This window comes from Pelodiscus sinensis, chromosome 1, assembly GCF_049634645.1.
Source record: "Pelodiscus sinensis isolate JC-2024 chromosome 1, ASM4963464v1, whole genome shotgun sequence".
Lineage (NCBI taxonomy): Eukaryota > Metazoa > Chordata > Testudines > Trionychidae > Pelodiscus > Pelodiscus sinensis.
In genome coordinates this window covers 332,702,686-332,715,976 of record NC_134711.1, presented here as the reverse complement: position 1 = coordinate 332,715,976, position 13,291 = coordinate 332,702,686, and positions in this window count along the sequence as shown.

The window sequence follows — 13,291 nt, the reverse complement described above, 5'->3', positions numbered from 1 at the left end:
GACATGGCTCCCAGCGACCTGCTCTGAGGTTCCCTGCCTTCTGACGACCTGCAGGGTCCCCCACACCCATCTCAGCTCTCTGCTTCTTCTGGGCTCTAGTGTGACCATTAACCAGGGTTATTTCTGAGTTCCCCAGCCCCGAACTCACCCAGCTCCTGAGCCACAGAGAGGGGCTGACGTGGGCAATGGGCAGTGTCCTGAGCGGCTCTGTGCTGGGCCGGAGGAGAGCTGGGCGGGGAGGTTTATAGCCATCGCGGTGCAATCCCATCAGGGTTTGGGCCTCCCCTGAGCAGAGAGCATGAGACAAACTGTATTCGGTATTCGGCGCCCCGAGGGAGCTGGGGAGGATAATGAGCCAGGGCCCAGCAAAGACAATGGGGAAAACACATCGTGTAATTATCAAACAAATTGTTTGTTTAGTTATCAGACAAATGAAAGGCCAGGCAGAGTTTGCTGAAGTTCAGGAACTCTTGGCCCCATTCAACTGCTGTAGGTTCTAGGAGTCATTCAGAGATTTATCAGAGGGGTAGCTCTCCAATAAGAGCTCTCCAATCTGGAGTCTCTCATAAAACACCAACCTTCTGCACAAATGGACTTTACTAAAACAAGACAGGAGATCTACATTACACACTTCACTTCTCTACAGAGGAAAAAGGACTGTAAGCTGTCTAAAATCCTACCTGCCACATGGGGCCACAACAATGGTACCCCTAACTCACCCAGCAATATCGTCAATCTCTCCAACTACACACTCAGCTCGGCAGAAGAATCTGTTCTATCTCGGGGACTCTCTTTTTGCCCCGCCACCCCCACTAACATGATACAGTTCTGCAGTGATCTGGAAGCCTACTTTCGCCGTCTCCGTCTCAAGGAATACTTCCAACACGACACTGAACAGTGCACTGACACACAGATACCTTCCCACCAACAGCACAAGAAGAAGAACTCCACATGGACTCCTCCTGAGGGCCGAAATGGCAGTTTGGACCTCTACATAGAATGCTTCCGCCGACGTGCACAGGCAGAAATTGTGGAAAAACAGCATCGCTTGCCTGGTAACCTCAGTCGTGCAGAACGCAATGCCATCCACAGCCTCCGGAACAACTCTGACATTATAATCAAAGAGGCTGACAAAGGAGGTGCTGTTGTCATCATGAACAGGCCTGACTACCTAAAGGAGGCTGCCAGACAACTCTCCAATACCAAATTCTACAGGCCACTTTCCTCAGATCCCACTAAGGAATATACTAAGAAACTGCACCATCTGCTCAGGACACTCCCTAAACAAACACAGGAACAAATCGACACACCTTTAGAGCCCCGACCAGGGTTGTTCTATCTATTACCCAAGATCCACAAACCTGGAAATCCCGGACGCCCCATCATCTCGGGCATTGGCACTCTTACTGAAGGACTGTCTGGCTATGTGGACTCTCTGCTCAGACCCTACGCCACCAGCACTCCCAGTTACCTTCGTGACACTACGGATTTCCTGAGAAAACTACAATGCATAGGTGATCTTCCAGAAAACACCATCCTAGCCACCATGGATGTAGAGGCTCTCTACACAAACATCCCACATGCAGATGGAGTACAAGCTGTCAGGAACAGTATTCCTGATGATGCCACAGCACAACTGGTGGCTGAACTCTGTGAATTTATCCTCACACACAACTATTTCAGATTTGGTGACAACATATACCTCCAGACCAGTGGCACTGCTATGGGCACCCGCATGGCCCCACAATACGCCAACATTTTTATGGCTGACCTGGAACAACGCTTCCTCAGCTCTCGTCCACTTACACCCCTTCTCTACCTACGCTACATCGATGACATCTTCATCATCTGGACCCATGGGAAGGAGACTCTGGAAGAATTTCACCATGATTTCAACAGCTTCCACCCCACCATCAACCTCAGCATGGACCAATCTACACGGGAGGTCCATTTCCTGGACACCACGATACAAATAAGTGACGGTCATATCAATACCACCCTATACCGAAAACCTACCGACCGCTATACTTACCTGCATGCCTCCAGTTTCCATCCCGGACACACCACACGATCCATTGTTTACAGCCAAGCACTGAGGTACAACCGCATATGCTCCAATCCCTCAGACAGAGACCTACACCTACAAGACCTTCAACAAGCATTCTGTAAACTGCGATACCCACACGAGGAAGTGAGGAGACAGATTGACAGAGCCAGACGTGTACCCAGAAGCCTCCTGCTACGGGACAAGCCCAAGAAAGAAACCAACAGAACACCACTGGCCATCACCTATAGTCCCCAGCTAAAACCTCTCCAACGCATCATTAGTGATCTTCAGCCCATCCTGGACAATGATCCCTCGCTCTCACAGGCCTTGGGAGGTAGGCCGGTCCTTGCCCACAGACAACCCGCCAACCTGAAGCATATTCTCACCAGCAACTACACACCGCACCATAATAACTCGAACTCAGGAACCAATCCTTGCAACAAACCTCGGTGCCAACTCTGCCCACATATATACACCAGCAACACCATCACAGGACCTAACCAGATCAGCCATACTGTCACTGGTACATTCTCCTGCACATCCACCAACGTAATATATGCCATCATGTGCCAACAATGCCCCACTGCTATATACATCGGCCAAACAGGACAGTCCCTACGTAAAAGAATCAATGGACACAAATCTGATATTAGGAATGGCAACATACAAAAACCTGTAGGGGAACACTTCAATCTTCCTGGACACACAATTGCAGATCTAAAAGTAGCCATCCTGCAGCAAAAAAACTTCAGGACCAGACTTCAAAGAGAAACTGCTGAGCTACAGTTCATCTTTAAGTTTGACACAATCAACTCTGGATTAAACAAAGACTGTGAATGGCTTGCTAACTACAAAAGCAGCTTCTATTCTCTTGGAATTCACACCTCCAGATCAGCTGCTAGAAGTGGGCCTCATCCTCCTTGATTGGATCCACCTGGTCATCTCCAGCCTGATCCTGGCCTGCATATTTATTCCTGCCTCTGGAAATTTCCACTACATGCATCTGACGAAGTGGGTCTTTGCCCACGAAAGCTTATGCTCCTACACTTCAGTTAGTCTATAAGGTGCCACAGGACTCCTCGTCGCTTATTCAGAGATTTGGAGGCAATAGAATCGCTGAGTGTCATTTGGTGGCTGAAAGCACAACATTGGAGAGTTGCTGCAAATTTGAGTGGCAGTAAGACCCCCCCCCCCCACACACACAGCCCAGGTGACAATGCCACGCACTGCCCCTGGGTCTGGCCAACTCTGTGTGATGGTACCGACTGGGCACCCTCAGCAGCTTGGATCCCCCATGACCTTGAGGTTTCCACACTCTGTGGCTGCCTGGTCATGCCAGAGTTCAGGCTCAGGAAGTCCCCAGGGAGAAGTGGGAGTCAGGGTTTGTTCTGGGACTGGAGAGTTTCCCATAAGGCCACCATGGGTCTCTGATCTGGGGCTGGCTCAAGAGCTCAGGGATCGGATCTAGGGGAACATGTAACCCCAATCGGAGGGCAAAGGACCCTGTTGCCAACTCAGCATCTGACTCCCGGATTGAAGTCCCTCATTGCATCACAGTTTCTCTTCCTGTACGTATGGTAGGTATCTGAGAGCATTGCAACCCATTCCAGGTCTAGTATCTAGGATAAGGGTTCCACTAAATGCGCCACGTGAGCGCTTTCATGCTCTCTGTGGATGCAGCACAGTTGACCCCCTTGGCCAGAAGCTCTCCCATTGGCACAGCACCGTCTACACTCTTGCTTAGGCTGGTATCGCGGTAGCGCTCAGCCATGGGGAGGTGTCACGACCCGTGCGGCGTATTTATACCAAAGCAATTCCGTCATTTCGGCCTACCCTGCAATAGGCAGCATCGTAGTCAGGGCTCCCTAGCGTGGTGTCCTGACAGACCTGCTCCTTCAGGGATGGCAGCCCTTCGGCTGTGGGCACATGCTCCTCTGGGTGCCATATTGGCTGGTGCAAATAGCCACCACAGCAGACTCTGAGAGAGCCCCCAAAGACACAAAATCAGATAATGATCCACGGTGTCCAGACAGGTTTATTATCAAACAAATCCGGTAATGGCTGTCACTAGACTCTACCAAGCCACTATGTACACGTACCCCCTGACGACGGAGAGCTCAGTCAGTCCCAGGGATGAGACACTGCTCCTTAGCCTGGGCAAAGACAACTCCTTTGGGGTACAAATTTTACACGGAGATACAGACAAGTTACATGTCACTCCTGATGTACCAGGTTGCTGCCCTCTGACACTACTTATATACCACCTCATGCCTGGGGGATTCAACCACTGTCTATCAACCTGTCGGTTTGGACCCAGTCCTGAACCTAGGTGAGAAGGCCTGTTATTTGTGGGGAGGAGGTTGGTCCTGAGAGGTTTCTTCATGAGGTGTTTCTGTTGCGACCCCTTTGGAATGTGCTTATGGCCCGTACCTAGCACCTCTTAGGTGTGAGAGTTTCTCTCATATCAGTCCTGTTCTTGCCAACGTCTGAGGGCAGGGTCTGCCCCTGGTTTCCAGCTTCCCTTTGCTTTATATTAGCAAAGTCTTGACCTCAGGGCTCACAACTGGCTTATGTTTCAGGCCCTCATCCTGCTACAGGCAGCACCAGGGCTGACCTTTAGTTTACCGATCAATAAGAAAGAGACGTTGGAGTCACTGTGGAAATCATTGGCAAAGGGGCAGAACGATACCATATTACTTCTGTGTAAGTAGAAGGTCTATCGGAATTGGAAAAGGTACCGAAAAGGGCAACTGAATGAGGAGAGATTAATGGGACTGGAACTTTTTAGCTTGGAAAAGAGATGATGAAGGGAACTGTGATGGGGTGGACTAGAACTGACGCCCCCTGCTGGAGGCCTTGCCGCACCCCACCCCAGGGAGAAGAGCAGAAGAGCTGCTCTCCAGACGTGGCTGACCCAGGGCTGGCGGCTGAAGACTGGCCATGATAAACTACAAATAAATTGCAGAACCCTGGACAGGGCATGGTAAGAACTTGACCTCAGTCCCTGAGAGAGGGGGCTGGACGGAGCTGCTTCTTGAGCAAGTGGCCCAGGGAGTGAGGTAGCAGTGGATGGCAGTGATAATGGGCACCCACTGTTTACAGGGTCCCTGGGCTGGGACCCAGAGGAATGTGTTGGCCTGGGGCCCCCCAAACCCACACTAGCTAGCAAAAGGGGATAAGAAGAAGCCTAGTCCCAAGCAACTGACCAAAAAAGCCATCTGGGACACCTCCATCCCCCCAAGTCAGGCAGGGCAGTGAAGTGGTGGACATGCCCTTGGCCACAGGGGGGGCGCTTACAAGAGGGTGAGCCCTTCACGGAAACATGTGGTGGAGCTCTATCAAATTATGCCTGGAGCGGCGAAAGTAAGGCAGCGTAATTTAAGCCTTCCCATAATACAGCCTCTCCCGAGTTACGAACGAGTTACGGACTAAACACTTGGCTGTAACTCGACATGTTCGTAACTGAGACCCCATTGAGTTACATGGCAGCAAGGAAAAGCAGGGACCTGTATGTCTCACACTCTCCTCTCAGCCGTGGCTGCTCAGCTACTGTGGAGGGTTCGTTGTGACAGGATGTGGGGGTTCCAATGCCCACAAGGCCCTGTGCTCCTGCTAGAGAAGGCTGGCTGAAGACGTGCACAGGGAACAGATGCAGGGGAAGTTTGGGGCTGGTCCATATTTCTAACGGGATTGTGCTCCACAGTCTGGGCCTGGCCCCTGGGAAAGTTTTGTCGGCTGCATAAATCAGCTTTACAGCCACTGAGCCTGAAGAGCAGGGACGTCCTTTCTGCACCCCAGGGATTTAGGTTCTTTTCGACATGCAGTGCCCACGCCACTGGGATAGGCCTGGGACCTGGAATATGCCTTGCTTGGAAGGCTGAGTGAAAGGTGCCCAGCCTGGGAGGCTGTTAGGGCAGCATTTTGGAAACCGTGGCTTGTGGCCGAGGCTGGGTTGATGCCGAGTGTACAGAGGACCCCATTTGGATCTTCATAGTGGGACCTCCCATGTCTGGGGCGTGCAAGGCCATTGATGCATGGAGGACACCGTTTTCCTTGACAAAATGGCACTTCTGCAGGGAGTGACCTCACCGGCACCATATGCAAGACGTCACGCTGTGTGGGAAGGTGCCATTTTGCTCTTCGAAATGCCATCCTCCGTGTTGTCTGGGGTGCCAGGAGGAAACAATTCACGAAAATGGGGTTGTGCCAGCAAAGAGTATGGGCACGCTTGTCTCAGGGCTTGATCCAACATTCAACTCACACAGACCTGGGAGGATGTGTCCTGTGTCTGAATCCACTGAGACTTGTTTGCACAATATTAGCTCCAATGAAATATCCATGCAAGTTCTGTCTCCCATACTCACAAGCCATCACTACTGGGCAACAGCTGGAGCTCCTGATAGTACATATCTTAGAATCCTCGAATCCTAGCATCCTAGGATTGGAAGAGACCTCAGGAAGTCATAGAGTCCAGCCCCCTGCCCAAAGCAAGACCAACCCCAACTCAATCATCCCAGCCAGGGCTCTGTCAAGCGGGGACTTAAAAACCTCTAGAGAGATTCCGCCCCCTTCCTAGGGAACCCATTCCAGTGCTTCCCCACCCTCCTAGGGAAATTGTTTTTCCTAATATCCAACCTAGACCTCCCCCAGAAAGCAGATTGTGAGTTTATTTCATTTCTTAGGTAATCTACATTGATTTGTACATGCAGTACTTATAATGACTTAAAATCTATCTTACTGTACTTAATGAATCTATTTTATATTTTTGGAAACCTAAAACTGTGTTGTTTGAAATGAAAACGAGAAATCTGTTGAGGAACAGAGGTTGGTGCATGGTCCTCTCCACATTGAGGGCAGGATTCCCTGTATGCTGGGCCCTTGGGTGGCCGCCCAGGAGAGGTTCAGATGCTGCCCAGGTGATCAGCAGAGCGCCCCGAGCCGCCCACAGCCAGCAGCCTGCCTCTGTGCACACAATACAATGTTTTGCACAAATGGATGGGAAAAACTAGAGGGAACATTGATTGAGGGAGGTGTGAACTGAGTCATAAAGCTCTCATTTATCAGGCTTCTGGCCAGAGCAAGATGGTTCAGCAATGGGGTGCTAATCTGCGGAGCTGGGGTGAACTTAGGCTCTAACTCCAATTCCCCTTGTCACTCCGTTACCACTGAAAAGACAATGGCTAGAAAAGGGAAATCAGGACTCCTGGGTCCATCTGTCATTTTCTTTGCTAGGTATTTTGAGGATCCATGAACAAAATGTGTAGTTCAATATAACTATAGCTACCGATGACAATTACTGATCACTTATCCTTATCAACAGTCCCATGCGTGTGCAGAAATCTGTTTGTATCTTCCCTAAGTCATCTGTCCCCAGATCTGTCTGTCTACATCAGGGTGGACAAATTCTGTCCCACGGGCAGGATCCGGTCTGCAAGGTTAGTCCCTGACAGGCCTCCACCTCCTTGTTTACCTAAGCCTCCACAAGTATTGAAGGATTGCAGCTCTGGTTGGCTGCTATAGGGAAAAATGAGGTAGACCGTGGTATCTTGCTGAGAACGTGCAGCTCAAATCCTAAGTCAGTAGGCCAGGCCAGGGAAGCATACAGTTACCGTGACCCTGGTTCCCCTGGCAACTACATTCCAAAGGGGCCTCACTCTGATAAGGCCTGGTTGGTACCAGCCAGGCTGCGCGGTTTTTCTTACTGTCTCCTGTAATTTCAGATTAATCAGCCTGGATCCCAAGGACTCTGCCAACACAAGGAAGTAGTCCTCTCACAGTAGACACATCACAATTTCAGCAAAACAAGTTAACATCAATATGTCCATTTTGTTTATGTTGGCTCATTTAGCTTGTTAGGAATAACTACCTTTATTAGTGATAACGTGTTTAATTGGCAATGGGCGGAGATACTGTGTAACCTTCTTAGTTCATTGGCTTATGTGCACATCTAATTTCCACTGCTAGACCTATCAAATCACTTCCCCTCCGTCCATCTGCTACCTATATAATCTAATGTATGTTTTGGTTAAGTTAGTGCTCTCCAGGTTAACCCCTGGTTGGTACTCCACCAGTGCTGGTTTTCAATAAATCCTCTGCTTGTTTTCACTTGCACCCAGTGTGTCCGGAATTATTCCCTACAGCCACAAATCGCCGTTCACAGCCAACGCAAGTGGCGGGAAATGGCGTCCCGGTCTGTGGCACTTCCTGCACTTCTCATTGGCTGCGAACAGTGATTCATGGCCAACCAGAGATGAGAATCTCCGATACCTGCTGAGGCGCAGGTAAACATAGTGGGGGTGGCTCGCCAGGGACTAATCATGCAGGCTGCATTTTTTTTATTGCCCACCCCTGGTCTACATCTACCCATTGTCGAAGCAAAAGACTTCTCTGTGTTTAGGAGGCTAACAACCAGCTTTATTGATCAATAAAGGGGGGACATGATAGCGGTTTTCAAATATCTAAAAGGGTGTCACAAGGAGGAAGGAGAAAATTTGTTCCTCTTGGTTTCTGAGGACAGGACAAGGAGTAATGGGCTTAAAGTGCAGCAGGGGAGGTTTAGATTGGACATTAGGAAAAAATTCCTAACTGTCAGGGTGGTCAAATATTGGAATAAATTGCCAAGGGAGGTGGTGGAATCTCCCTCTCTGGAGATATTTAAGAACAGGTTAGCTAGACATCTGTTAGGGATGGTGTAGACGGAGCTTGGTCCTGCCTTGAGGGCGGGGGGCTGGACTCGATGACCTCTTGAGGTCCCTTCCAGTCCTATGATTCTATGATTCTATGAACTGCAGTGCCTCTTACTGAATGCGGTTGTTGATGTGATGGGCATCATAGAAACATGGAGGAAGGAGGATAGTCAATAGGAGCCAGTAATACCAGAGTACACAATCTAACAGAGAGAGAGAAGAGGTCACACTGGTGGTGTCCCTAGATGTTGAAGAAAGAGCAGAATCATATGACTCCTGAGAGAATTCTGCACCGAAAAAGTTAATTACTCCAAACAAAATATTTCAAAAACTGGCAAAATTCTTTGAGTCTTGTTGGGTGTGTTCCATGTGCCGGGGGAATTGGACTCGGTGTAGGGCTTCCAGTTCTTCTGATCCCAAAGGAATAGCCCCAGTCCCAGGTCAATGTATGCCTCAGATCTTACCCATAAGAGCATGCTGTGCCAATCCTTTAGAATCTAAAAGCTAAGGCTATGTCTAGACTGCAAGTCTGTTTCGAAAGAGGCTTTTTCGAAAGATACTTTAAAAAAAGCCACTTTTGAAAACGAGCGTCTACACTACAACCAGTACTTTCGAAAAAGCAAGCTGCTTTTTCCAAAGAAAGCACTCAGGCAGTCTGGATGCTCTCTTTCAAAAAAGCACAGTTTGCATTACATAGAGCCTTTTTTCGAAAAAGCACTTTCGAATAAAGGCATTCTTCCTCATAAAACGAGGTTTTCCGCGGTCAAAAAAATTGCTGCATTCTTTCGATTTACTTTCAAAAGAACGCAGCAGCAGTCTAGATGCAGGGAAAGTTTTTTTTCGAAAAAAGGCCACTTTAAAAAAAAAACCCTATAGTCTAGACACACCCTAAGGGGCTACATCTAGGCTGGCATGATTTTCCGGAAATGCTTTTAGCGGAAAATTTTCTGTTAAAAGCATTTTCGGAACAGAGCTTCTAGATTGGCATGAACGCTTTTCCGCAAAAAAGCCCCGATCGCCATTTTCGCGATTGGGGCTTTTTGGTGGAAAACAAATCTGAGCTGTCTACACCGGCCCTTTTGTGCAAAAGTTTTGCGCAAAAGGACTTTTGCCCGAATGGGAGCAGCACAGTATTTCCACAAGAACACTGACAATCTTACATGAGATCATCAGTACTTTTGCGGAAATTCAAGCGGCCAGTGTAGACAGGCAAGTTTTTCCGGAAAAGTGGCTGATTTTCCGGAAAAACTGGCCAGTCTAGACACAGCCAGGGTGTATGAAAGAAAGAAAGAAAGAAAGAAAGAAAGAAAGAAAGAAAGAAAGAAAGAAAGAAAGAAAGAAAGAAAGAAAGAAAGGTTACATCTAGATGACAAAGACAAGTCAGAAAAAAAACAGATTGCAATTTGCGTATCTTTTTCTGATTTTCTTACAAAAGAGGCTTTTCCAAAATGTGGCGCATCTACACACACCAGATTTCAGAAAAACCTGCTCTTTTGAGCCATCCGTTCTTCCTTGTAAAACGAGGTTTACAGGGATGGCGAAAGAACGGGTCTGATTTTCTGAAATTTTTTTCAGAAAAGCAGATGCGTTCCTTGGACGCAGCATTGTTTTTCCGGGATACCTCCCTTAAAAACATTTTAGTCTAGATGTAGCAAAGGAAGGAAGGAAGGAAGGAAGGAAGGAAGGAAGGAAGGAAGGAAGGAAGGAAAAGGTTGAGAGTAAAGTTGCTAAAGGAATCAAGTTACAAGTTTCTTGGTGCAGACTTGTAGCCAAGATGGATAAATCTGTCTTAGAATTCCCTGGAGTACATCCTCTGTAATGTTGGTCCATCGGTCCTTTTGGGCTCAGTTCCCAGCAAAGATGTTTCAGAAGTGATGAGCTGGAATGAAGACAGGAATGGAGACCAGGATGGAGGAATCCCCTGGATCCTCTATGTCCTTGCTCAAATGGAGAGCATTATTTTGTGAAAGTCAACCCCAGATGGAGTTTGTCACATGAGCAAGTCACCTGTCCATGCACGTGTTCGTAGCAGCCATTGCTCTCATGAGGGTCTGGACATTCACAACAGTTCCTCAGATGTGGATTGGCACCTATTAAGGCCTATTGTTAGCCAAGTGCTGCTATTCAGTTGACTAGCCACCCTTTCATTAGCGTTCACACTACTCAAGAGAGATTTGGAGTCAGTGTGGACAGTTGTCTGAGAAGATCTGCTCAGTGCACAGCAGCAGTCAGAAACAAGCAATCAGAATGGTGGGAATCACTAAAACGTAGAAAGGACTTTTGATCGGCCCTTTCCCGGCACCAAAAGAAAGGGGAAGCATCAACGAGAAACCAGGCTCCAGAGACTGACCCCAGAGGAAATGGAGAGTGGCCCTATCTCCTGGCCCACTTGATCGATAGGGCAGGCAGACCAATGAGGGAGTCAGGAATCCAGGAATCGTACTCTCCACATGAGCTGGGAATGTCTGAGCCAGAACAGGGCAGAGTTAAGGGGAGAGCAGGGGCCTGGGTTGAGCTGGGAGCAGAGCTGTGCCAGCCAGAGCCAGGGAGCCAGGCTGGGGAGTTGGAGGCAAAGCAGAAGCAGTGCTAGCGCTGAATTTGAGGCTACAGATGGGGCTGTGGCTTGAGCAGTGTGAGGCAGTGGTCATATTGCAGAACCAACATCATTCCCCACTCGAATTACGAGCACATGGCTCGGGTGAAGCTTGCCTCTGCCGACATCCACATCAGTAATTATTACAGTCTCTCTGTCACATTGTGCTTTGCTAGCCTGGATTTATTTTGTAGTCTCTCCCAATTTCGAAATAAGCTATGAAATTGACATAGCTCAATTTGCCTAGCTTATTTTGAGTTAAGCTCCGGTGTGTAGACTGCAAGCCTCTTTCGAAAGAGAGCGTCTAGACTGCACGTTGAACTTTCGAAAAAGCGGCTTGCTTTTTCGAAAGAAAGCATCCAGTGAGTCTGGATGCTCTCTTTCGAAGAAGCCCTATTTACATTGAAGAACGCCTTCTTTCGAAAGAGGAACTTTCGAAAGAAGGCGTTCTTCCTCGTGAAATGAGGCTTGAGTCTGGATGCAGGGGAAGTTTTTTCGAAAAAAGGCTACTTTTTTCGAAAAAACCCCTGAGTCTGGACACAGCCCTAGTGCTCTGGCTCTCTCTCTAAGCAGAGGTGTCCAGGGACACGATACCAGCCCCTCTGCCCTGAATCACTGGACAGTCAAAGAGACATTAAATTGTTTCCTGACCTTACTGTGCTATATCAGCATGACAAAGTGAATAGTTAGACTAGGCACAACTCACTCACTGATAGGATTGCCACCTTGCTAAATAGGAGAAGTTTCTTAAAGTACATCCACAAAAAGAGGTTTCCACACAGTTCAGTCTTCAGACTTGTCTTGCTTGTTTACCATACACTGCCAGGCAGGGTCCACGCACTGCCTGTAACTCTGTGCCATCATCGAGGCCATGAATATGCTTCCAGGAGCCTAATCGATAGAGTTTGACTCGACATCCCTGATTAGGAATTGAAGATTGCCCACTACAAATCACACACACACACACACACACACACACACACACACACACACACAGGCTGCTGAACGTAGAACTGTCTGTCTCCCTCTCTTTCTCTTAGCCTCTCTTTCTCTTAGCTTTGGGAGTTGCCCAGATAAGAGGTCTCCAGAGACAATGACATGAGAGGAAACCAACTCCCGGGTGGGTGCTGACCAGAACTAACCAGGCATTGTCCAGCCAGAGAACTACAATTCAATGACTCACTTGTGTGAGGACACACCTGGGAACTACACAATGTTGCTTAGAAGCTCAGCTCTGCCCACCAGACATACCTGGACCTTGGCTCCCAACTCCATGAGATGGAGGCTATAACACAGAACATATGCTGGGCCTTTCCCCTGCACCCACCTCTGCTGCCAACCACAAAGATACTGAAAAGAAGACTGAAGAACCCAACGGAGGAGACCAGCCTCTGTTTAAGGTAGAATCCTGTATATGAAGGACTATAATGGGGTGAGGAAAAAACTGCTTAATCTATTTGTCACCCCGTATAATATGCTTGAGAATGTAGACTATGAGTTTATATTTTCGTTTCCTTTGCTGATGAACTGCGAGTCTTTTGCCCATCGCTTAGGATCACGTAAAAGCCACAGCCTGGAGTCAATCTGTGTGTGTCACTGCTTATCTCTCCCAGGGAGCTTTTCTGAAGAAAACTCGGCAGTTTTGTCGACGGCTGTAAACCTCATTCCACGAGGAATAACGCCTTTTGAGTTCTGTCGACAGAAGGCGTTATTGCATCTACACTGTCCTTGCGTCTACACTGTCATGTCTACAAAGCGGCTTGCTTTGTCGACAGAACTGGATGCAGTCTGTCGACAAAATTTCTGTCAACAAAAGCCTGTAGTCTAGATGTATCCTTACATTAATGATTTACCAGCTTCAGAGGGGCAGCCGAATTAGTCTGTAACTGGAAAAAAAAATAAAAAACAGTGAATAGTCTTGAAGCACCTCAGAGACTAACAAAATACGTAGATGGTATCATGAGC